Below are 24,879 nucleotides of genomic sequence, written 5' to 3'. Positions count from 1 at the left end.
GTGGTGGTTGATAGGTTGTCCAAAATGGCACATTTCATTCCATGCCACAAAACTCATGATGTTGTCCATATTGCAGACTTGTTTTTCAAAGAGGTGGTAAGACTACATGGTCTTCCAAGGAGTATAGTTTCTGACAGAGATACTAAATTTGTGGGGTATTTCTGGAGGACATTGTGGAAGAAGTTGAGAATAGACTTGAAATTCAATTCCACGCATCACCCACAGACTGATGGCCAAACAGAAGTGGTAAATAGAAGCCTGGGCAATTTGCTGAGATGTTTAGTTGGAGATAAGCCCAAGGGATGGGATTTGATTCTACCACAGGCATAGTTTGCTTATAATAACTCTGTAAATAGGAGTACTGGAAAATCACTGTTTCAAATTGTATATGGGAATAGCCCAAGGACTACACCAGAATTGAGGAAGATAGAACAAGGGGACAGGACAAGTGCTGAAGTTGAGGAATTTTCTGAACACATCAAGCGTCTACATGAGGAGGTTCAAGCACACATTATCAAGATTAATCAAGAGTATAAAGCTAGGGCTGATCAAAGGAGAAGACATAAGGAATTCCAAGTAGAGGATCTAGTCATGGTGCACTTACGAAAAGAAAGATTTCCAGTTGGTACTTACAACAAGCTAAAAATGAAGAAATTTGGCCCCTGCAAAGTTTTGAAGAAACATAACTTAGGAAATGCATATGAGGTGGAGCTGCCAGATGGTATTCACATTTCTCCCATTTACAACATTGCAAATTTAACAGAGTATCATGATGATCGTGCAGATGAGGAGCTAGTTTTAGAGCCATGTCCAATTCTTGCTTCTAAGAAGGAGGAGATAGAAGACATTCTAGATCATCGTGTGGGTAGGAGTACCAGAAACAGGCAGTATGAAGAGTATTTGGTCAAATGGAAAGGACGACCAATCGAGGACTCAACTTGGATTTCAGCAGCTGAGGTTTCCCATTTGGGATTTCCTCTACCATCCATAAAGTGATAGGGTCACTTTTCAATCTACCTTGGTTGTCTGATGTAGGAGCATCCAGAGGTATAAGGGCAATCCTGTGTCACCCAAAAAAAAATGTACTTAGACTTAGTTTTTGTTTCATGTCTTTACATTTTTTGATACCCATTTGGCTCAAATAAAGGTTTCCACTCTCATAGTTCAACTATCAGTGCGTTTAAAAATCTTGAAAAAAATAGGAGCATGTATTTGGGCCATCATTTCGGTAAACTAGAAGGCGTGAATTGTCCAGATGAATGTAATCATGATTTAGAGCATTCCAGAAAAAGAATCAAGTCAATAGGCCCCACGGTTTGAAAGTTATTACAGTTTTTAGGGTTTTGGAGACCTCATAAGAATGCCTCAAAGTCAGGTTTGGGGCATTAAATGACCTTGAAAAGGGTCAAAAAATGGGGTACGAGCAAAGCTCGTCCATAGGGCTATAGAGCACTTCGAGAGCTTTCCGAAAATGTAAACGGTTCGTCAATCGGAGCTACGGTTCAAAAGTTATGCCTCCCGAAAGTTTGGTTACCGTTTTTGGATTCTTCTAGATTTGCACCGGCTTCTAACGCAACTTCCAGAACCTTCTATTTCATCGGTGGATGCCTACTAGCACTTTCTAGAATGTACTCCTAGTCCTTAACCCTACGGGGTCTATTTAAGAAGATTTCTAGCATTGTAAAAGGCAGTTCGGAGTGGAGTTTGAGAGGAGGTGCTAAAAGGAGAAATATTCTCCAGATTTATGCTCTTGTAAGCCCTTAGGGCATGTTCTAAAGTTTATTTTCTCTATACTATTTGTACTAGCTTATTTTCTCAGTTAATAAAGCTAATTATATGCTAATTTTGAGTAAAGACTAAATAATTAAATAGGTTGAATATGAGCGAAAGAAGAGAGAAATGGAAGAAGAGACAAAGAAGAAGTGACGTATGGAGAAAGAAAAGGAAGCTGCTGAGTGTAGACGCTGCCTAGTAGAGGATGTGTCCAAGTCTACCAAATTTGTATCAAAGGACTCAAATCACAGTGAGGAAGTTGTAACATTCTCATGCAAAGGTAAAATGCTAACTATTTTCTAATGAATGTGACTTAATTTTGTTTGTAATATTGATAAATTAGAGCTATCAGATTTCCACAATCTATTAGTGTTGTTATTTGTATTCTAGATTTGATTTTTTGAACAAATTTTTAACATAACATTTTGGATCACATTCCATGATCTGTCATCAGGATGCTCCTTTCTCTTTCTTTTCTTTTGCATGCATTCTGATGATGGACCATGGAAAATGTTATGTTAAAAACAAATTTACATAATCAAATTGAAGAAACAATTAAGAATACTGATAAATATTTCTTTTTTCTTTTTAAATATGCTCTAAGATTATTTATACAAACATATTTATGGTTAGTTGGTTTTGTTTATGTGGCTGATGGTTTTGGTTATGATCTTTTTCCACTAGGTCACTCCTCGAGATCTTTTTGGGCTATTGTTTAAACTTGATCTTACTTTTTGGTTATGAGTTAGAACCCTTCCCACTTTAATTACTCAAAAACATATTTATGATATATTAAATTTTTGACCTGTTTATGTACTACAGAAGTTAAGCAGTCAATACTGAGCAGTGAGACTACTTCATATGAAATGACATCTAACAAAGACTCAGAGGAGGAGGAGGAGAACTATGATGATTTTGGTCCAGGAAAAGTCATTCAATCATGGACAAGGTATATAAGGAAAGAAAAGCTACTGTTCATATTCCTTTTAATAAAGTATATTAAATTTCTTGATTTTGTTCTTGTAACCTTTGTTTTTTCGGAAAAGAGAATTTGATTCCTCCACTAATGAGTCAACAATATATTGATCTGGATGAGTTATTTGCTTGTTCAAAAACTATGAATTTAAATGAAGGTACGTCACTACTCATGTTTGATTGAATTTTGTATTTTTTTTAATATTTAGGATTTCATACATTATTTTATCATTTGTACTTTTTATCAATTAAAATGTTTTAATTTAACAGTTTTTGAATCTTATGGATCAAATGTGACACGAGATTTCAAATGGCATAGTTACAGTAGAGAATGGGTTAATGACCGTTTAACAGAAGAAGAAGAGTATCTATACAAGTTGTAGATGGGATACATCTGAGTAGGATCATGAACTAGATTGAAATTGCCTTGTTGTTGTATGCTTATCAGCATGGATATACCACAGTCTTACCTCCAATATAAAATCTATAACATGATTATTGGAATTAAAGATATCATCTTGAGGTGTAACACATGCAAATAACCCACAAGAAAGCTAGCACCAGAAAAGGAAAAGAAGATATTGAGTATTTATTTGATTTTTTTTATATTTAATTTTCATTTACTTGATTCCTTTTGATGTATAAGGTTGACATTTAATGTATAACAAGTTTAAAATTTTGTGGAAGCATGTGACCATATGTGTTAATGTGTTTAATTACTATAGTCGATTCATAATTAGATTCAAATTTTTTCATCCATTACTCTATACAATGATGCTATTCAATACATAATTTGTTCAAAATTTTATGTAATCATCTATTCACAACTTTTGTTTAAGCCTTCTAGTTAGTACCTTTTGAATTATTAATCTATTCTTGCTTGTCCAACCAATTGATTTATCCACTTTGATCGAGATTCCATTTGAATGGTATTCTTTATATACTTTTATGATAATAAAAGGGTTGGGGTTCAGCTTTTGTCTGACCTAAATAAATGTTGCAAGTAATTGATCAAAAAGAAACTATGCCATCAATTATTCTTCTATTGATGGAATTAATTTGCATTTAAATTACCATTTGCATTGAAATATAGCTCAGTAAAAATGACTTAAGACAAAACTTGCATAATTCAACATACTGAGATTATATATAGCTTGTTGAGCATTGGAGACATTCTAGAAACAAAATATCATTTGTTTTCTAGAAGATGACCAGAATTGGCTTTTTCAAAACCCGGATTTGAAAATTTGTTCATTTGTTTCAAAATTTGCAAAATGGAATTAGCATACGGGACTTCCAATTTTGCCTTAAAACCTAGTTTTCCAACTTCCTACTAGCAAGTAAGAATTGAAAATAAAAACTTGCTTTTATTTTTTAAGGAGTGTAAAAAAAAAGAGATTGGACTACTTTTTAAAGAAAATCATCAACTCCAAGCTTATGCACTTCAAATGCATCTTCCGAGTGAAACAAATAGTTTTAGTAAAATTTCAAAAATTGGAATGAAGATATGCAAAACCTTGACTATAAAATACTCATGAAATATTACCATGCATAGAAGGCACAGGTCTAAACAATTAGAGAATGGGGTGAACACTTGTGAAGAAATAGAAGAGGAGAAGCAATAACATGATACTAAGGTGACAGTAGGCCAAATCTAATGACATGATAGGGGATTCATGCCCTTATACCTGATATACTTTTCATTCATGCTTCAACGAGAATATTTTTTCTGAGAAATTTGCATTGGATTTTTTTATGAAATAGAATCTTCATTAAAAGATGTATTCCGCTTGTGGTAGATTTGTTTCCTTTGTTTCAAAGTTTTAGGATTATTGATCAAATTTTTTGAGAAATTTAGATTACTAAATTCAGTAGTTTGTTTGATGTTTTACCTTTTTTTTAGAGGTGTACGTAGTGCAACTACATCTGTACAGGATCATCTTGCAACTATGCGTTTAAAAAAGGAAGGAAACACCACTAATCAAATGGTAGAGAGGGTTATAGAGGGGCAGCTTCTATGTAGCCGCCTAAATGACTAAACTATTTTTCAATATTATTAAACAATTGTTTCTAATTTTTAATTTAATCAAAATCATATAACAAACACCATTTGGTTGGCTAGTTATCCACTATCCAATAGAGGGATACATGCTCTAATTGTGGTATAGTTACATTTTTCAATTATTTGGTTATCAAATGGTAGAGAGGGGTATAGAGGGACACATGTTCTAATGTATGGTATTGTTGGATTTTTAAATTATTTGGTTATCAAATGGTAGAGAGGGGTATAGTGGGATACATGCTCTAATGTGTGGTATTGTTGAATTTTTGAATCATTTGGTTGTCCTTTGAACCTGTTCACGTAGTCGTTAGAAGATTGAGATCACGAGATTTACTCCCCCACTATAGCCTCAACACTAAATGCATTTATTGTAGGTACATAAGTTTGAAATATGAAAATGAGTTGGAAATTTTTGTTTGGAAGAAAGGTAGACAAAAGGGGGAATGTTTACTTATTTTAAAAAAGAGATTTGGTTAAGTTAGGAAGACATCAACACCAAAGTTTGTCCTGTCTCAGCAGTGATTACTCCAGGGTTATTGTATGCAGCTACATATTGCTGCAAGTTTATTTTATGAACAACAGTAGTAGCTATTTTAGTTTTCTAAGTTTGTAGTTTATTCCCTTCTAGATTTGTACTAGTTCATTTTAGTTTAATAGAAAACAAGCAGATTTGTAATAGCTAATTTTAGTTTAATAGAAAACAAGCAAGCAAGCAAACTTGCATATCTCTAGCTCTTGTGTTTGTGTTGTCTCCATTTTCTTTATTCCATTGTGTGCTTGGTTGTAAGGTAAATTAAAATAACAATTTTTGTTCATGTAGTTTTTGGAATTTTATTATTAATTTTTGGCAGCGGGTTGAAAAGTAAGACTACCAAGGGTTAACATTTTCTCGACCTTGTCTTGGTGTTCATTTTGGGTGACTGCTTCCTATTTTGATTGAGTGACTTGGTCATTATTTTATCAAGTAGCTCAGCTAAAGTTGATTAATCGCCTATTCTCTAGTTTCTTGACATGGTATTAGAGCCACTGGTAAATCCTTGTGTATTTGGGCATTTATTTTTCTAGGTATTGAATTTTTTTCTCCAGGAAACATGGCTAGAGATGAAGGGAAGACTTAGCAAATACGACCATCCATTAATGGAAAAAATTGTAATGGCCCCAATTTTTCATAAAATATTTAATTAGGCTAATTAATTAAATGGTCTCAAAAATTAAATAATATCAAAAATGACTTATTTAATTAATTCATATAATTAATAAAGGGGCCTGCTCTTTTATTTTTAATTTTTTAGTAACATGTTGGCCTATCAACATTTTTGTAATCCTTCATGAAGCTTCCTTGAAGCCCTTTATAAGGCCATCTTGTAGTGTGTTTTAGGCATGCAATTTGGATTATTTTATTCTATGTCAATTCATATTGGAGTTATGTGTTGTTTGTCATTTTGGAAGTGAGAGATATTCCCCCTATTTGGCTATTACAATTTTTTTAGGATTCAATTGCACCCTATTTTGTCCTCTATACTACTTTTTTGGATCTTGAAAGTCAAAGTCCCATCTTTGTGTACAATATAAGATTGAAAATTATATATAATTTATTAGATATCTGCATGTGGCTTACTTTTGGTATCTAGTGAATATCTAAAATTAAGTGATTGATAGTTATCTTCAATTAGTTGAATGTTGCATTTATATTTTCTTCCTTAAGGCACTTAGCTCATTTTTTGTAGCCTTTAGTTTTCTCTCACATGACATCAGATTCCCTCTAATACAAACTTGACCCCCTTTGACACGGCCTTGACTACCTCTAGTGTGGCTCCCTTGGGTGGTTTTTTCTCCGCTGGTTTCCCTCATAAACTTTTCATTAGGTTGTCTCCCTCAAATACTTTCTCTCAAGTTGTTTCCATTGGGTGGTTTCCATCAAGTAGTTACTCTCAGGTGTGCCATTAGGAATATTATGGTGGTATTAGAGATGATGATCTTCCCAGCCTATTAGTTATTAAATTCAAGTCATGGTGTCAAGTGATGCATTGATTGAGATGTTGAAGGAAATAAAGAAAGATTAGGTGATTGGTGGATGGGAGAGTGACATATGTCTTAAGGATTATATAGACTTGCAAATCAAGCATTTGTCATCTCAATGCAATAAAATCTTCAAAAAATGGTCTAAAGTAAGAGACTTATAAGTTTCTATAGAATAAAGTCATAAAAATGCAAGAAGAAAATAAAGTCATATAAGGATTCACAAGATTCTATTGTTATGGCTAAGGGTGGAAAGCACCTGAAACTTAAAGATGATGAAAATGGTGAAGAAGATCTCTACACTAATTTCATCAACCTAGCATTCGTGGATCACATCAATGAAAATTTGGGCCCTATAGGTGATCCTTAGAAATAAAAAGCTCTACTAGAAATTTTTCAAATTCATTGAGATGCTACAGATGATTCATTGCAAGAGAAACTACAATTGGTTGAATATGGAGTTTATCCTTTGGTTGTACCCTCCTTTAATGTACTATCAAGCATGTAATTTTTTTGTTGTTGTCAGGGTTACGTGTCTATCACCAAAGCTATATCCATACCCCTAGTCAAGTCCACCGTCTAGTATGTGTGTTTGTGACCATTGTCGTATTAGTCACTGTCATCAAGTCTATCTCTATCATCAAGTCTGTGTCCATCATTTTTGTTATTTTTCTCAACATGTTCATTTTTGAGTTTTTTTCTATCACTATCATTGTGTACATTTTTAATCACTACGACCTTTGCTAAGTTTGTGTCCATTATTGTCATTGTCTCCATCAGTGTTGTCAAGTCTGTGTTTGTCATCATTGTCAAGTTTTTGTCTCTTTTCATTGAGTTTGTGCCCATCATGATCATCACTATATTCATATCCATCATCATCATCCCCAAGTTTGTGTCTATAATCATTGTGTCCATCATCATCATCGAGTCTGTGCTTGTCATCATTGATTCTCTGCCTATCGTTATCATTGAGTCTGTGTCCAGTACCATCGAGTATGTGTTAGTGATTGTTGTTGTTCTCATTATCATTATTATGGCTATGTCTATCATTGTCATCATAGTCATAGTTGTGCCATCATAATCATGGTTGTCTCTATCACAATTGTGCGTCTATCACTACGACTATGTCCATCATTCTTTCTACTTCTATTGTTATGTACGTTATTAAGGAGATGTTCATTGTCAAGGCTCTATTCATCATCAAATTTTTGTGTTCTTCCAAAGGTTTCTTTGTAGCTTAAATTTTTTTATGTCATCAAGGTTTTGTCTACCGTTGAGTTACTCTTTTTTGAGACTTTCTATGTCAAGGTACTCATGGTCGAGGTTCCCTTTGCTGAGTTACTCTTTGTCGAGGTTCCCTTCACTGAGATATTATTTGTTGAGGCTCCCTTTTTTAAGGCACCCTTTGTCACTCATGTTGCTGAGGTAATTATGACTGAGGACCCCTTCACTAACATACTCTCCACCGAGACTCCCTTTATTGAGACACATTGGCTAATTGACTATACAACTTGCCTTTTGTACTGTCTACATACTATCATCAAGTCTATATCCATTGAGGTTCCCTTCAATAGGGTACTCACGATTGTGATTCCCATCTATGAGCTACTTGCAAACAAGGCTCTCTTCATTGAGGTACTTTTTGTCATGGCTTTATCCATTGTGAATATTCCATAGGGTTTATTTAAAGGGCATTTTCCAGTAAGGAGTATAATAGTGGTCACAATGGTTGTGTCAGTGACAAAGTTTGTGCTAGCATCGACGTTTATGCCTATGACCATACCCAAAGTAATTTTTTAATATCACAACATAAAGGATTTCATTTATTGCCATCATTGGCATCATAGTGAAGAGTACAATAATGTTTATATTAGAGTTGCATAGAAAAAGTTGGACGACTATGTGTTACAAAAGATATTTGATGTCAATTCGCATGCTCTACTTGTGCTTTTGATTTGGGTTTGACAAATTGATGGTATGGATTGGATAGAAAATTTCTCGAGGACAAAAAATTTTTGGGTGGTGGGGATTTGTAATGTCCCTAATTTTTAATAAAATATTTAATTAGGTCAATTAAATAAATGGTTCTAAAAAATAAAATCAAAAGGATTTATTTAATTAATTGATTTAATTAATAAAGGGACCTACTCTTTATTTTATTTTGTCGTAACTTGTCGACCTATCACCATTTTAGTAATCCTTTTGGGAAGCTTCCTCAAAGACCTTTATAAGTTCATCTTGTAAGTTATTTTGGACATGTGATTTGGATTATTTTATTGTCTAGGAATTCTTGTGTGGAGTTCTATGTTGTTTTCCACTTCGGAAGTGAGACATCTTCCCTATTTGGCTTTTACAATTTTAGTGAGATTTAACCCCACCCTATTTCATCCTCTATACTACTTGTTTGTATTTGGCTAGTTTTGGTGTCATCTTTGTCTATAGTATGATTTTGAGAATTTTCTATAATTTATTACATCTTTATATGTGGCTTACTTCTAGTATCTGGTGAATATTAGGCATTCAGTGATTCATACTTGTCTTTAATTAGTTGAATCTCACATTAATAACTTCTATCCCTATAGCCTTTTCCTCCCCTTCTGTAGCTTTTGGATTCTTGTTGAATGGCATCAGGGTCCATCGAACGTGGCCTTGTCTCCCTACAATGCAACCTTGGCTCCTTATGACATGGCCTCAGGATACCTCCCATGTGTTTCCCTTGCATTTTTTTCCCTTGAGTGATTTCCCTCAATCTCTTTCCATCAGGGGGTCTCCGTCAGGTACATTCCCTTCAATATTTTCCCTCAGGTGGTCTTCCTTGGACACTTTTCCCTCAAGTTGTTTCCACTAGGTAGTTACTTTCAAGTGTATCATCGAGAACATTACAAAAATTATAATACTTGGGCAAAGAAGATGATAACCATTATGGTTGCAAATGATTTGTGGGAGTTTTTGGTCAACGAATTCAATGATGTGAAAGAACCATCTCATTATGATGCCCTCATAAATAATCAAAAGACTCAGTGGAAGAGGTCAAGGAGGAAAGATGCAAAAGCAATAAGATTGATTGACAAAGCCATGGAAGAGTTTATTTTTCAAAAAATTGTAGGAGTTAACTATTCAAAAGAAGCATGGTATATCCTTGAGATTAATTTTGAAGGGACTAATAAAATATGTGGTGAAGCTATAGACTATTAGAAGAGAGTTTGAGAATCTTCAAATGAAAGAAAATAAGTATATTACAAAATTTAGCTTAAGAATATTTGGTTTGATAAACCAATTGAAGTTGAATGGAGAAGAATATGAGGAGAAAATAATAGTTGAGAAAATTTTAAGAAGTCTACCCCAAAAGTATGATAATCTTTTGATGACCATTGAAGAGGCAAAAGTCTTAACCACTTTGACTATGGATGAGTTGATGGGTATTCTCCAAACACATGAGCACCAAATTAATAGATGAAGAACATCTTCCCAACATGAAGATTTTAAAGCTCAAGCCAATGCAAGAGGTAGTGGGAGAGGAAGAAATGGCTTTGGTAGAGGCTCTAGAGGTAGAGATCATGGTAACTCCAAAAAAAGAAATATTGGAGGAGAAGCCTTAGGACAAGAAGGTAGCCAAGAGGAAGTGAGAAACTCTCAAAATTTCTCTAGAGGAAGCAAGAAAAACTAAATATATAACAAGAGGAATGTGGAGTGTTATTATTGCCACAAATTTAGGCATTATGGAAGTGAGTGCTAGAAAATGAAAACTAAATGGTTAAGGAAAAGTGCAAATGTGGCTTATGTGAATGTGGGTGAAGCAAATAATTCCATGGCCTTCATCATGTGAAACATTGGATAAGAAGGTAGTTTATAGGTGTGGTATTTGGATAGTGGTTGCAGCAACCACATGAGTGGTAATGAAAAATTATTTTCTTTTATTGATAACAATTTGTAATTTGACATTAGAGTGGGGAACAAAGAAACCATTCCTATTGTGGGAAAGGGATCTATCATGATTCACACCAAGCAAGGTGAGAAGAAAAAGATTCAAAATTTTTATTTTTCACTGGGTATGAAGCACAATTTGACTAGTATTGGACAACTCATTCAAAAAGGTTATAAAGTGCTGATGGAAAATGAGAATTGTGTCATCCATGAGAAAGATGGGATTAAGAATATAGTTGTGATGGTTCTAATGACAGATAACTGCATGTTTCCTTTGAGAATAGAGACATGTCTCTCTTCTAAAATCATTGTTACACCTTCCAAGAATGTATGGACTATAGTACATAAGCAATTAGATGTAAAGAATGTGATTGAAGACTCATTCGAGCTATGGCATCTTAGGTATGGACATCTTGGTTATGTTAGTTTAAATTTATTATCCAAGAAAAAAATGGTTGATTTTTTGCCAAAAATTGTGGAGTGTTTATAGACTGAAAAGAGATATTTATGGGTTGAAATGAGCTCCACTGGCACGGTACAACATGATTGACTAATATTTGATGAGAAATAGATTTAGAAAAAGCAATGGTGGGCCCACTCTTTACATCAAGGCAACTAATGGAAAAGTTCTAATTATTTTCTTATGTGTAGATGATTTAAATGTTACTAGGAATGATGATTTTCTCATCGCTAATTTCAAAAGGGCCATGAAAAGTGAGTTTGAAATGATAGATTTGGGTCTCTTGAAGTGTTTTCTAGGCATAGAAGTAAAATAAGTGCATGATGGCATTTTTATTTCTTAAGGAAAATATGCAAATCAGATCTTGGGGAGATTTAAAATTAAAAAAGTAAGGCAACACAAACACCAATAGCCATAGGTCTAAATTTGAGCAAGGAATATTGCAACAGTAATGAGAATCCAACATTGTATAAAAGTGTGGTTGGAATCTTGATGTATTTGAATGAAAATTGGCCCTATATAATGCATACTATAAGTCTAATTTCTAAATTTATGGAAACTCCAGAAGACTCCCATTAACAAGAGGGAAAGAGGATCCAAAGGTATGTGAATGACACCAAAGGATTTAGTATTTTGTGTACTATTGAAAATGAAATTGGGTTGGTTGGTTATATAGATAGTGATTGGGTTGGACGTTTGGATGATAGGAAGAGCACTTCTATTTATGTATTTCATATGGGCCCAGGTGCAATTTCATGGGTATATAAGAAGCAACCAATAATTGCTCAATCTAAAATACAAGACAAATACATAGTAGAAAATGCAATAGCATGTCAAGCTATTTGATTGAGAATAATCTTTGAGAATTTGGAAGAAGAACAAGAGGATGGAACCATAATTTATTCTAACAACATTTCCTCAATAGCTCTAACAAAGAATTTAGTGTTTCATGGACGAAGTAAGAACATTGAAATTGAGTATCATTTTATTATAGACATGGTTGAGAATGGTGAAATTAAAATAGAATATTGTAAGTCTAAGTAGTGGCTAGCGAATATACTCACCAAGCCTTTGGGCATAGAAAGTTTTGTGTGCCTAAGAAGAAGTCTAGGCGTAGTTAATTTGGATCAAGAGTTATCTTATTTGTTGGCTTGAGAACAAAGGGAAGTTTTGGAATTTTAAATTAATCAGTTGTCTCTTGAGCCTACCATTCACCTACTTGTCGTAAGATTGAGATTCCCTTATTTAATCTAATGCTCCAACCTCAATAGTCAATGCATTCATTGTGGGTATGTAAATTTGAGATTTGAAAATGAATATTAGAGTGTGTAGCAACATACTGAAATCTTTTGTGCTTTTGAAAGTGAAAGGTTTTCCTGTCTAAGTAGTGATTGCTCTAGTTTTATTGTATGTAATCACATATTGCTACAAGTTTATTTTGTCGACAATGATAGTAGATATTATAGTTTTACGAGTTTGTAGTTTACTCCATTATAGATTTTTAATAGTTCATGACAGTTTAATAGAGAGAAAGAAAGAAAGAAAACTTGCATATATGTAGCTCTTTTGTTTGTGTTCTCTCCATTTTCTTTATTATGTTGTGTGCTTGGTTGTAAGGAAAAATAGAGAAACAACCTTTGTTCTATCCCTGTATATTTTCTAGAGTTTTATTGTTAATTTATCATGGTGGGTTAACACGTTAGTTTGCCAAGGTTTAACATTTGATCGACCTTGTCTTGGTGTTCACTCTGGCTGAGTGGTTCCTATTTTGACTGAATTGATCATTATTTTGCTGAGTAGCTCGAGTATGATAATTTAGTTAACCTCATGTTCTCTAGTTTCTTAACAGATATCCCATTGAGTTAGCAAAAAATTGAGCAGTATATTGTGCAACACATATTGGATAAATTAATAATCAAAATTAAGTACTCAAATTACAATAATCAAAACTAAGCTATATAAATAAAAAAAAGACTTTCTTGCCGTCATTGCTGAATATAAAATGAAACAAATTATAAAGTTGGTTATGAATTCTTATCAAATAGTAGGTAAACCTAATAAGGAATAAAAACACACTTTACAATTTTCATTGATCCTCACCCTTGGAAATAGATACTTATGGACCTAGTGAAAATTAATGCAAGGCTAGAAATTTTTTTCATGAGTAACAATTTTCCATGAGGAAAACATATAGAATTATCATCAATCCCATTTTATCCCAAAATAATCTTGACAAGGTTCACCAACAAAGCTCTCTAGCGTAAAACATCATTTCAATAATTTTGGTTAGAGTCTTAAACAAAAACAAACATTACTATAACCAATATTAGCTATAAGTGAGCTCAAAGGTAACCATACCATACCTACCCATGTCCATATCTTTAAAAAAGAGTGGAAAATTACAAGGGTTTTGAATCTAATCCTTCTAGAGGCTTTTCTAAAGCATGGTCACCAATCCTTGTCACTCACTTAAAAATTACCGAACTTACTACATTAGTTTATTTCTTAATTATAGAGCCTAAAACCATTTCACAACATGAACTTTCTCACCTCCCACACACAATGAGACACATTTTCTTTGAGATTACATATCTCCTCTAAGTGTATCCTGTGCCTCCAATTATGTACACTAGATTCCCCTCTAGTCCTGTAAAAGCAATCATCTGCCACACAAATGATCAATCATATTCTTGTACATCACACACATTTCCTCTAAAAATTTACACCTTCATCAAATGTAAATAATACCCCCTTAATTTCTCAATAAAGAATTAATTAGATATTCCCCAGCCATCTACTCCTTAAGGGACAAACATGATGTCAACCTCCCTCTTTTCATCAAAGACAAATGTAGCAAGCCCTCTATTTCTATAAGGGAAACAAATAGGGTGTTTCTCATATGATGTATCATTCCTAACTAAGAATTTATCCCAATATGATAGAAAATCTCCTATATCCATTTCCTTCATCCTATTATTCACCCTATTAGTATCTATCTCTTTGATGCCACATTAAACTCTATAATTTATAAAACATTTGAAGTTTGAAAATATTAAGATCGTTAATATTTAGAAAAAAAAATGCAAGCAGTGTTTAACATATATGCAAAGATAAAAATAATGACATTAATGATTTTTAAATCTTGCAAAATAATGCATTCACGATAGAAAATTTGAAGGCTTGCAAGAAACATGTTTTCTCAAACTATGCTACAAGTCCCATAATAATTAAAAATAATAATAATTGGCTCATAAAATAGATAATACTGAGGTGAGATTTTTCTTTGAATTGTTATCCCACATTAGTTTTTAAAACATGATATGGTTCTTAAGGTTCCAGAACACACAACATTGACTAATACATCTTCTCTAAGATTTAGAAATATAATATATACAAAATATGACATCAAATATCATTGATTTAGAATCCCTGACCCATATTGGGTATTTAATTTATTTTCCTACCTCATATTATCAACCATTTCAATTGTGATTCTTAAATCACTATGAAAGAAGACTTATTCATTTCATTTAATCATCTTTTTTAACGTGCACTAGATCTACTCTATATGCAAGTTATCCATTATTATCTAGTATGCACATAAGAAAGCATACAAGTCATCATTTCCAAGAAAGCTTGTAAGTATTATTCAAGGATTCAATTGTTCAATTATTAAGGAGAATACTCACATCCATTGTTGGATGATTTTCAAATTTTAGATCTACTACATTTGTGGATAAATCCTACATTCTACATCACACATCTATATTCAAGTAGTCATATATCTTTATGGATAGTATAACTAAATCCATCCTTATTGTTTTGGTAAGTAAGGTGAATATTTACATTTATCTTACCATTTATACACATTCTCATTTCAAGTTGAATTCCTAACATGTATTGACTAAGGACATTTATCCTCCTCCCCCCATAAAAAATTCCAAAGTGGCAAATTCAAATTTTATAACTAGGATTTCATATTTTTGTTAGACTTTTAGATTTATGTTTTCTTACAACACAAGTTAAGGTTGACCCATAACTCAATCCATGTTAACCTAGACCCTCCAGGTTGATCTTTACCAAAGAATCCTTGATTTTCAAGATCCACAGATCTTAGTTTTAGGGTTTTATATTTGTTTTTATTTTAGGTTTTGACATAGTTTGATAGCATATTTTTAGACTTTATTTGGCTTCACCTATGGGACCTCAAGTTTTTTTTATTTTTCATTTAATAGATTTTTTTTTAATTTCATGGATCTGATCCTTTTATGTTTTTAGCATTCATATACGCTTCTACATTTACTTACAATTTAATTAGTTAGTTTACCGTCACTAATCAAATCAATTAAATAAATAAAATTAAAGAGAAATAATACCTTATAGAAAGGGATCTATTGAGTATATATTTGGGAATTTAAATACATGAATTCAACATTGATACCCTTTGCATCCCCTAGTTTGGGTAGTGCTAACCAAATTTGGGCCCTTTAGAAGGTTATGTTTAAAGGTCTCTCTTTCTCTTTCCCTAATATACATCATTTTTTCTTAATATACACTATATATTAACTCTAAAAAATTTCATAATTTTTATTTTACACTTGTAAATTATTTATTAAACCTCATAATGTTCTAATCTATTCCTCTAGAAATTTACTTTAGTTATATCAAATTTACGGTAATGTTTCATGGTAAGATCAAGTCTACTTTCAAAGATATTATTTAATTTATTTATTTATTGGAAGAGGGGTACACAAATTTGAACTCAACTATGAAGGATTTACAGGCTTTCGAAATAGTTCAAACGTTTGCATGGCTCACACATGACATCTTGAGCTAGTAGATAACTTTGTGCCATTTCTAAAATGTGTTATATTAATAAATTAGGTCAACAAGTGAAGAGTTATAGTCTCCAAAAGTTACTTTTATTATTAGAAAAAAAAAATCTCCCAAAAACTCATGTGAGTTCCGAAAGATTTTACGTGATTGTTCCAATGGAAGAAAAGATAAATCATCTCACTTTAGGGATGGTTAGCCTCAAAATAGAGGGTTATAATTTCTAGAATCATCTAGGGTGGTTAAAACCCTACTATATAATGAAGGTCCCTAAGTTTATCTAGGGTAGTTCTAATGATGTATATGGTAGCTCTGGCATGCAAAGTATTGAAATCAAATGGCTCATGTGGCTTTATCATGTCATATTTCTCAATATTTTAATATCTTTTTATTGAAGATAATGGAAAGTAAGCTTCATGATTTTGCAATTTTTTATTTCTTGTAATTTTATTTTTATTCCTCTATGATGGTGTTCAAATGTTTATGTCAATAAGGGGAGTACCCCTCAATAACTAGTGTATCTACTTATTCTCCACCTCTCATAAATACATGCATTGAACACAATTATCCCTTTCCTTCTATCTTTAAATGGTTTTTTAATCCTATTATTTATCCTTCTTAAATTTTTTTGGTTATTTCACAAACATTATTTATGCATACTTACAATAATGTCCAATTTTCATATTCCACCATCCCATATGTTTCTCATAATGCTCCAAATATTTTACTCATATTTCATATGAATATTTATACAAAATCCACTATAGAGAACCTTTCTCAAATCACTTCATCCTTGTAGTAATCAATTGTGTCCATTACTCAATCAAAGGACAAAATTCATACTTGTGACAATTCCAATCCTTATTCCTTAGATATCTATTATGGTTCCACAACACATGCCCCATTTTTGACTTTGGAAATGGGGACCGTCCTTTTCTAATTTTACTCCCTAACGATTGTTCCTTAGAATAGGTTATCTTCCAAGGTGCCTTCGGGAGTGGAACTCTTGTAGTTTAGATTTAGGAGTTTTTTTAGTTAGCATCATTCAAAATCGACCAACCAAGAATATCAAGTATTGCATTAAAGCTAAAGGTGCACACAAGCACACCCAACGCAAGTGCACACCCTAACAAGGTGTGCTATGTACACTTCCTTAAGTTATTTTGTAGATGTGCACTTGTGTACCTTCACAAGGTGCACTAGGTTTTCCCCTTTCTAGATGTACAAACCATGGTGCTTGACCTAGTCTGCACACCTGCATAAGTGTGCTAAGTGTTCTAGTGCACAATTGTTTCTTTTGTTAGTTATTGACCAATTTTTGTTATTTCTTTTTGTTAGTCGGGCCTAGTTTTTAAGAATTATGTTTACCCCCTAGCACTAGTATATTGATGTTTGTCTTCTGTGTAGGTCATCATGGCATCCTTATTATCCATAACAATAAAGATTACTATGGTATATTGTATGTGCATATTCAACACATGTGCCTAGGTATTTTAGATAGAAGAAGTAGAAGGATTTCAAGTCCATGAAAATGTTGGAGTATAAAAAGGGCTTAAATCATAAAAAAATGTTAGGAATAAGTACACTAGACCTCATTTGAGAAAAACCCAGAAATTATTTTCAAATTGAGAAACATTTATGTTTTGTAAAATTGAGCACCTTATGTGACTCCCTAAAGATGTGTTAAGTGAGAAGGTGTTCAAGTACAAAGGTGCACTAACTTTAAAGGTGTGCTAGTATGAAGGTGTGCTAAGTCTTAAGGTACGCTAGTGTACATATCCAAAACATACAGAGGTCTCGAAGATTACCATGGCTTCCTCATCTTCTGTAGTAGCTGACACTTTCAAGTTCCAAGGAGTGCCCAAGAATTCACACTTCATGGATTTTCACTTGGAAGTGAGAGATACCAAATGTTTTTATATGTTACACAAGATAATAACATAATAAGATTGATGATTAGATTGATAATATACAGGTCAATTAAGAGGTCATGTTATCTATGTATGAAGATATCCAAGATATGCAAATAAAACATGCCCAACTATTAGTAGTGAATAAATACTATAGTTCAACCAGCTTAGAGATATTTGATGATGACTCCAAAACCAAACTATGCTATGTGAAAATAGTTGTACAAAAATTCAAGCATTGTTTCAAGAAGTATCCTCTAAAGATGATGTTGGATATATTTTTCAAACTAAGGAGACACTAAGGGATTTGGACTCTAAGCTAGATGATTTTATAGTTGTAAGGCAAGAAGTTCATGATTTCCATAGGGAAATGATGGAAAAGTATGAATCTTTAGACTTGTCAAATCCTTAAGAAATCATATCCACCATCCAAATGTTCAAAGGAGAACATCCAAACATCATTTTGGTTGAACGTCAACAAGACCTAGATGTTGGAAATTAAAAGTTGTTGGCTTAAAAAAAATTGCGTCACTTTTGGAAAATTGTCGATCTAGAAAAACTTTTGACATTTTTGGAAAGTTGTGGACTTAGAATTTTTTTGGTCACTTTTAGAAAATTGTGGACTTCGAAAAAATTTGTCGCTTTTGGAAAATTATGGAGTTAGAAAAATTAATTCACTTTTGGAAAATTGTGGACTTAGAAATAATTTAGTCACTACAGGAAAATTATGTACATAGAAAATATTCTATCACTTTAAAAAAATTGTGGAACTAGAAATAAATACAGTTGCTTTAGGAATACTATATAATGAATAATAATTTTATTTGTTCATATGTTATATTATATATATATATATATATATATATATATATATATATATATATATATATATATATATATATATATATATATATATATATATATATATATAGAGAGAGAGAGAGAGAGAGAGAGAGAGAGAGAGAGAGAGTAAATATATGATCATCATTTATCTCTTCAATTTAATGGATCCTGATATTGATTTTTAGACTCTTTATTTTACTTATTATAAAGGTATCTTGTTCACTAGCTCAAAACTTGAAAATTGATTTGTGAACTAGGATTTCAATTTTTAAGAAGGCTTGGTTATTTAGATTGCCTATATATTAGCTTAGCTAAAAACTAATAAGGGTTTGGAAAAAATGGGTGCAAGAAAAAAAAAATGGTTTTGATTTTATGTTTTTGAATGAAATGATTCCTGTATATCTTTGAATATCTCTGAATTAGAATGTCTTGTCTGCAAACATTGATTGATACAATTAATATATAGAAGTGGTTTAAACTTATATATTTGGATTCATCAAACGTAAGTTTCTATAAGAAAATCTCATTTTATGTCGTGTGTTGTTCCGATTTAGAGTGAGGAGGCATGCCATTGTAAGGTATAGTCCAATACTTTAAAATAATTTTATTTTTTGGAATCATAGATAATGGAAAACTTTGGTTTTCTAAATTTGTGATCAACCTCCTTGGTTTTTGATATTACTCTTCATCTAGAAACGATCTAAGCAGCCTTAAGTGATTTTGGGTTAAAGTTAATTTCTCTATTAATTTAATAATAATTTATCAAAAATTTTGGGAAGGGAGTTGGACCTTTTAGTAAAATTCAAATGGGGGTGATTATCACACACTTATCCAATCATTGAATAATTATTTGTAACAAAAATAAGGTGATAGAGTCAATTTAATATTTGTAAACAAAGGCACATCAACTAAACAAAAAACACCAAATTTGAAAACTAATTAAATACTAAACTACTAAATTATATTTATCAACTTAAATAAACCTAAACTTGAAACTAAAACATATATAACCACTCCCCTATTATCAAAAAATTCTAAACTAAATAGAACCATATAGCTAAACCAAATAGAACAATAAATGAAATCAATCCATAATCCTAAATCAAATTATATCCATACACCAAAAGTAGTAAAAAATGAACCATGACCCTAATCAAAATTGAACACAAGGCCTTAAGCTAATGGTAACCTTGAACACTAACTATAACATCAATTGAATCCTAATACTAAACCTAATTAAAGACCACTCACATTAATCATGACACAAAGAGCATATTTATCTGGGCTTGGGCCAAGTTGCTTGTTGTGATCCCAATCTAGTTCCTTGCAATTATTTTAACTTTCTTTGGTCCTATCAATTCTATAGTTGGTGCTCTTTTGGTCAATTTCAATGTCTACAATATACCATCTATGGCATGCATGTTGACCTATAGGACAACCCTTGCTAGACAGGTAACGAGCTATGCTAAATCTAGCTCTTCAATTTAATAACTTAATAACCACACTATAGAGGTAAGGCATTCATATAATGTTATCATCTGATTTCAGAATTGACAATATAAATATGTTCTTCTTAATAGTTTAGTTAATTAAATACTAATTAGCATTCTTACTAACAAAACCAAATCTAAACCTATGATCATATGATTTTAGAACAACATAAATTTGTTGATGAATTTGTGGGAATTCTTTTATCATTATTAACCAATCAAAAAATGATTTTTGAGTTTTTCTTTTATTTTTTCTTAGGCAAGCATTTGTGGTTCTAGGTTCCTAACATCTCTCTTCCATGTGCATGTCTCAACAAACCTGTGTGGAAAATCCTCCATTTTCCTTCCAAGATGGACAACTTTTTACATCTTGAATACATTCATTCCAGGTTGGGTATTAATAGTTTGCTTTGGCTTTGGTGGTTGGGCAAGCATTATGAACTTTATCCAACAAATGAAAACATTTGGCTTGTTTGCAGAGTGCTATCAGTGCCCCAAAAGGGTGGCAACTTCAGCTACTGTTGCACCCCATCCTACTCTCTCTCTCATCATCTGAGGGTAATTCGGTAGCTCATTAAATACAAGAGACTGTTTCAGTAGGTAGATTGGTTACAATGGCAATTGCGGAAATGTTGATGGGTGATTGTTTTTCTTCCTTCACTAACACCGCATTTTGTGGGGCACTCCAAGGATGTTCTCAGTGTAGCCTTCTCCATTGACAATCAACAGATTGTGTCTGCCTTGCGAGACAAAACCATCAAGCTCTGGGACACTCTCAGCGAGTGCAAGTACACCATTCAGGCCGATGCTGATGGACGTTCCAACTGGATCAACAGTGTTCGTTTCAACCGCTCTACGACTAATCCCATCATTGTTTCTGGATCTTGGAATCGCAACTTTAAGGTCTGGAATCTCACCAACAGCAAGCTCAAGAACATGCTTATAGGCCACGATATGTCAACATTGTTGTTGTTTCGCACAATGGGTCACTCTGCACCAGCGGCAGGAAGGATGAGGTTACTATGCTCTGGGACCTTGCCGAGGGCAAGAGGCTTTATTCACTCGATGCAAGGGAATGCAACTCGCAATGCTGCAGATCCACAACTCAGCGAAAAAATGAATATATGTAAATAAATGCTCACGAGTGGAGAACACACTTTCTCCACTCTCCCCCTCAGCCTGCATTTACCCACTCAACGAGCACTAAGTTGATTGAAATTGGTTATCGATGACTGAAAATGGAACTTGGGGAAAGTTTTATGGGCGTAAGACAAGATTCAAATCCAGACCCGAAGACTATTAAAGTAAAATCTCAGAGGAGATCCAAATTCAAGTTTTATGATTAATGATGATAGATTGTTTTTAGATTGAGCTCAAATAAGATCTTTTTCAAATCATTCGTCGAGCAGACCCAATGCAATAACATTTATGAGCAATCAAAGCCACCTGAGCCACGCAAAAAAGCCTATCGGCTAACAAGATCTTGTGGAAGCGAAGCTTTCTCTGTTGGGAGGATTTTTTCGCTGTGCTGGTAATGAATGTATTTTACCGTTTGTGGATGCTCCGCACTCAATGTGCCAGACTCATTTTGTCCGTTGCAGGTGCGCTGTAAATTACTCACTCCTCTACACATGTATAAAACAATGTAGAAACAGAAGTGAGAAATTCATTGTTCTTTGCATGTGATAGCAGAAAAAAGTGGTAAAGAGTGCACTCATAATTCAATTACTAAGTACAGAAGGAGGTACCATGGCAGCAAAATCAACTGTCGATTTGAAGTTGAAAAATGCATTGGAGAGGAAAATGAAAGTAGAAGAAGACAGGCTCAGAAAATTGCAGGAGAAAATACAGAAGGCGGAAGAACGACATAAAATTGCAGAGGAGGCTGCTGCAGTCAAGAGGAAAAAGGAAGAAAAGAAAAGGAGAGAACGTGAAGAAAAATGGATGAAGCAACTAGAAGAAGTTCGGAAGCAACAGAAAGAAGCTGAGGAGCAACAACGTCTAAAGATTAAAGAAAAAGAATACAGACACAAAGCTTTGGTATGTGAATAGTAGGAGTTTTTCAATTGTTATTAACTATTATTATTATTTATTATGATCGAATAGATTCAAACTAAGATTTCTTAATAAGAGGTTTGCAATTTTATCGTTGCGTTGTAGTTTCTTGCTTTTAAATAATAAGAATTTTAATTAGACAAATTATATGCTAATTTTGAGTAAAGACTAAATAATTAAACAGGTTGAATATGAGCAAAAGAAGAGAGAAATGGAAGAAGAGACAAAGAAGAAGCGACGTATGCAGAAAGAAAAGGAAGCTGCTGAGCGCAGACGCCGCCTAGCAGAGGATGTGTCCAAGTCTACCAAATTTGTATCAATGGACTCAAATCACAGTAAGGAAGTTGTAACATTCTCATGCAAAGTTAAAATGCTAACTATGTTCTAATGAATGTGACTTAATTTTGTTTATAATATTGATAAATTAGAGCTATCAGATTTCCACAATCTATTAGTGCTGTTATTTGTATTCTAGATTTGATTGTGTGAACAAATTTCTAAGATAACACTTTGGATCACACTCTGTGATCCATCATCAGGATGCTCCTTTCTCTTTCTTTTCTTTTGCGTGCATCCTAATGATGGACCATGGAAAATTGTTATGTTAAAAAAAGTTTACACAATCAAATTGAAGAAACAATTAAGGATACTGATAAATATTTCTTTTTTCTTTTTAAATATGCTCTAAGATTATTTATACAAACATATTTATGGTCAGTTGGTTTTGTTTATGTAGCTGTTGGTTTTGGTTATCATCTACTACTCGACATCTTTTTGGGCTCTGGTTTAAACTTGATCTTAATTTTTTGTTATGAGTTAGAACCCTTCCCACTTTAATTACTCAAAAACATATTTATGATATATTAATTTTTTGAATTGTTTGTGTACTACAGATGTTAAGCAGTCAATACTGAGCAGTGAGACTACTTCATATGAAATGACATCTGATGAAGGCTCGGAGGAGGAGGAGAACTATGACGATTTTGGTCCAGGAAAAGTCATTCAATCATGGACAAGGTATATAAGGAAGGAAAAGCTACTGTTCATGTTCCTTTTAACAAAGTATATTAAATATCCTGATTTTGTTCTTGTAACCTTTATTTTTTCAGAAAAGAGAATTTGATTCCTCTACTAATGAGTCAACAATATATTGATCCAGATGAGTTATTTTCTGGTTCAAAAACTGTGAATTTAAATGAAGGTATTTGACTACTCATGTTTGATTGAATTTAGTATTTTTTTTAATATTTAGGATTTAATACATTATTTTCTCATTTGTACTTTTTATCAATTAAAATGTTTTAATTTATCAGTTTTTGAATCTTGTGGATCAAATGTGACGCAAGATTTCAAACGGCGTAGTTACAGCGGAGAATGGGTTAATGACCATTTAACAGAAGAAGAAGAGTATCTATACAAGTTGCAGATGGGATACATCTGAGTAGGATCATGAACTAGATTGATATTTTCTTGTTGTGGTATGCTTATCAGCATGTATATACAAGAGTTTACCTTCAATATAAAATTTATAACATGATTATTGGAATTAAAGATATCATCTTGAAGTGTAACACATGCAAACAACCCACAAGAAAGCTGACACCAGAAAAGGAAAAAAAGATATTGAGTATTTATTTGATTCTTTTCTTTTTAATTTTCATTTACTTGATTTCTTTTGATGTATAAGGTTGACATTTAATGTATAAAAAGTTTAAATTTTTTTGGAAGCATGTGACCATATCTGTTAATATGTTTAATTACTATAGTCGATTCATAATTAGTTTCAAATTTTATCATCCATTACTCTATACAATGATGTTATTCAATACATGATTTGTTCAAAATTTTGTGTAATCATCTGTTCACAACTTTTGTTTAAGCCTTCTAGTCAGTACCTTTTGAATTATTAATCTATTATCGATTGGCCAACAAACTAATTTAGCCGCTTTGGTTGAGATTCCATTTGAATGGTGTTCTTTATATACCTTTATTATAATACAAGGGTTGTTGTTAAACTTTTGTCCGACCTAAAAAAATGTTGCAAGTAATTGATCAAAAAGAAACTGTGCCATCAATTATTGTTCTATTGATGGAATTAAATTGCATTTAAATTACCATTTGCATTGAAATATAGCTTAGTAAAACTGACTTAAGAAAAAAATTGCATAATTCAACATACTAAGATTATATATGGCTTGCTGAGCATTGGAGATATTCTAGAAACAAAATATCATTTGGTTTCTCGAAGATGATAGGAATTGGCTTTTTCAAAACCCGGATTTGAAAATTTTTTCGTTTGTTTCAAAATTTGCAAAATGGAATTAGCATACAGGACTTCCAATTTTGCCTCAAAACCAAGTTTTCCAACTTCCTACTAGCAAGTAAGAATTGAAAATAAAAATCTGCTTTTGTTTTTTAAGGAGTGTAAAAACAATAGATTGGACTACTTTTTTAAAAAAATCTTCAACTCCAAGCTTATGCACTTCACGTGCATCTTCTGAGTGAAACAAATAGTTTCAGTAAAATCTCAAAAAT

At 32.7% G+C, this 24,879-nt stretch overlaps 1 pseudogene; it reads left to right on the top strand.

The window, feature by feature from the left end:
- Nucleotides 1-1,929: 1,929 nt before the first annotated feature.
- LOC149550654 (small ribosomal subunit protein RACK1y-like) lies at nt 1,930-21,419 on the top strand (annotated as a pseudogene).
- The last annotated feature ends 3,460 nt before the right edge of the window (nt 21,420-24,879 follow it).

Source organism: Cupressus sempervirens, chromosome 7 (assembly GCF_028749045.1).
Source record: "Cupressus sempervirens isolate cs-2001-9-10 chromosome 7, ASM2874904v1, whole genome shotgun sequence".
Lineage (NCBI taxonomy): Eukaryota > Viridiplantae > Streptophyta > Pinopsida > Cupressales > Cupressaceae > Cupressus > Cupressus sempervirens.
This window is presented reverse-complemented; position numbering and strand designations above follow the sequence as displayed.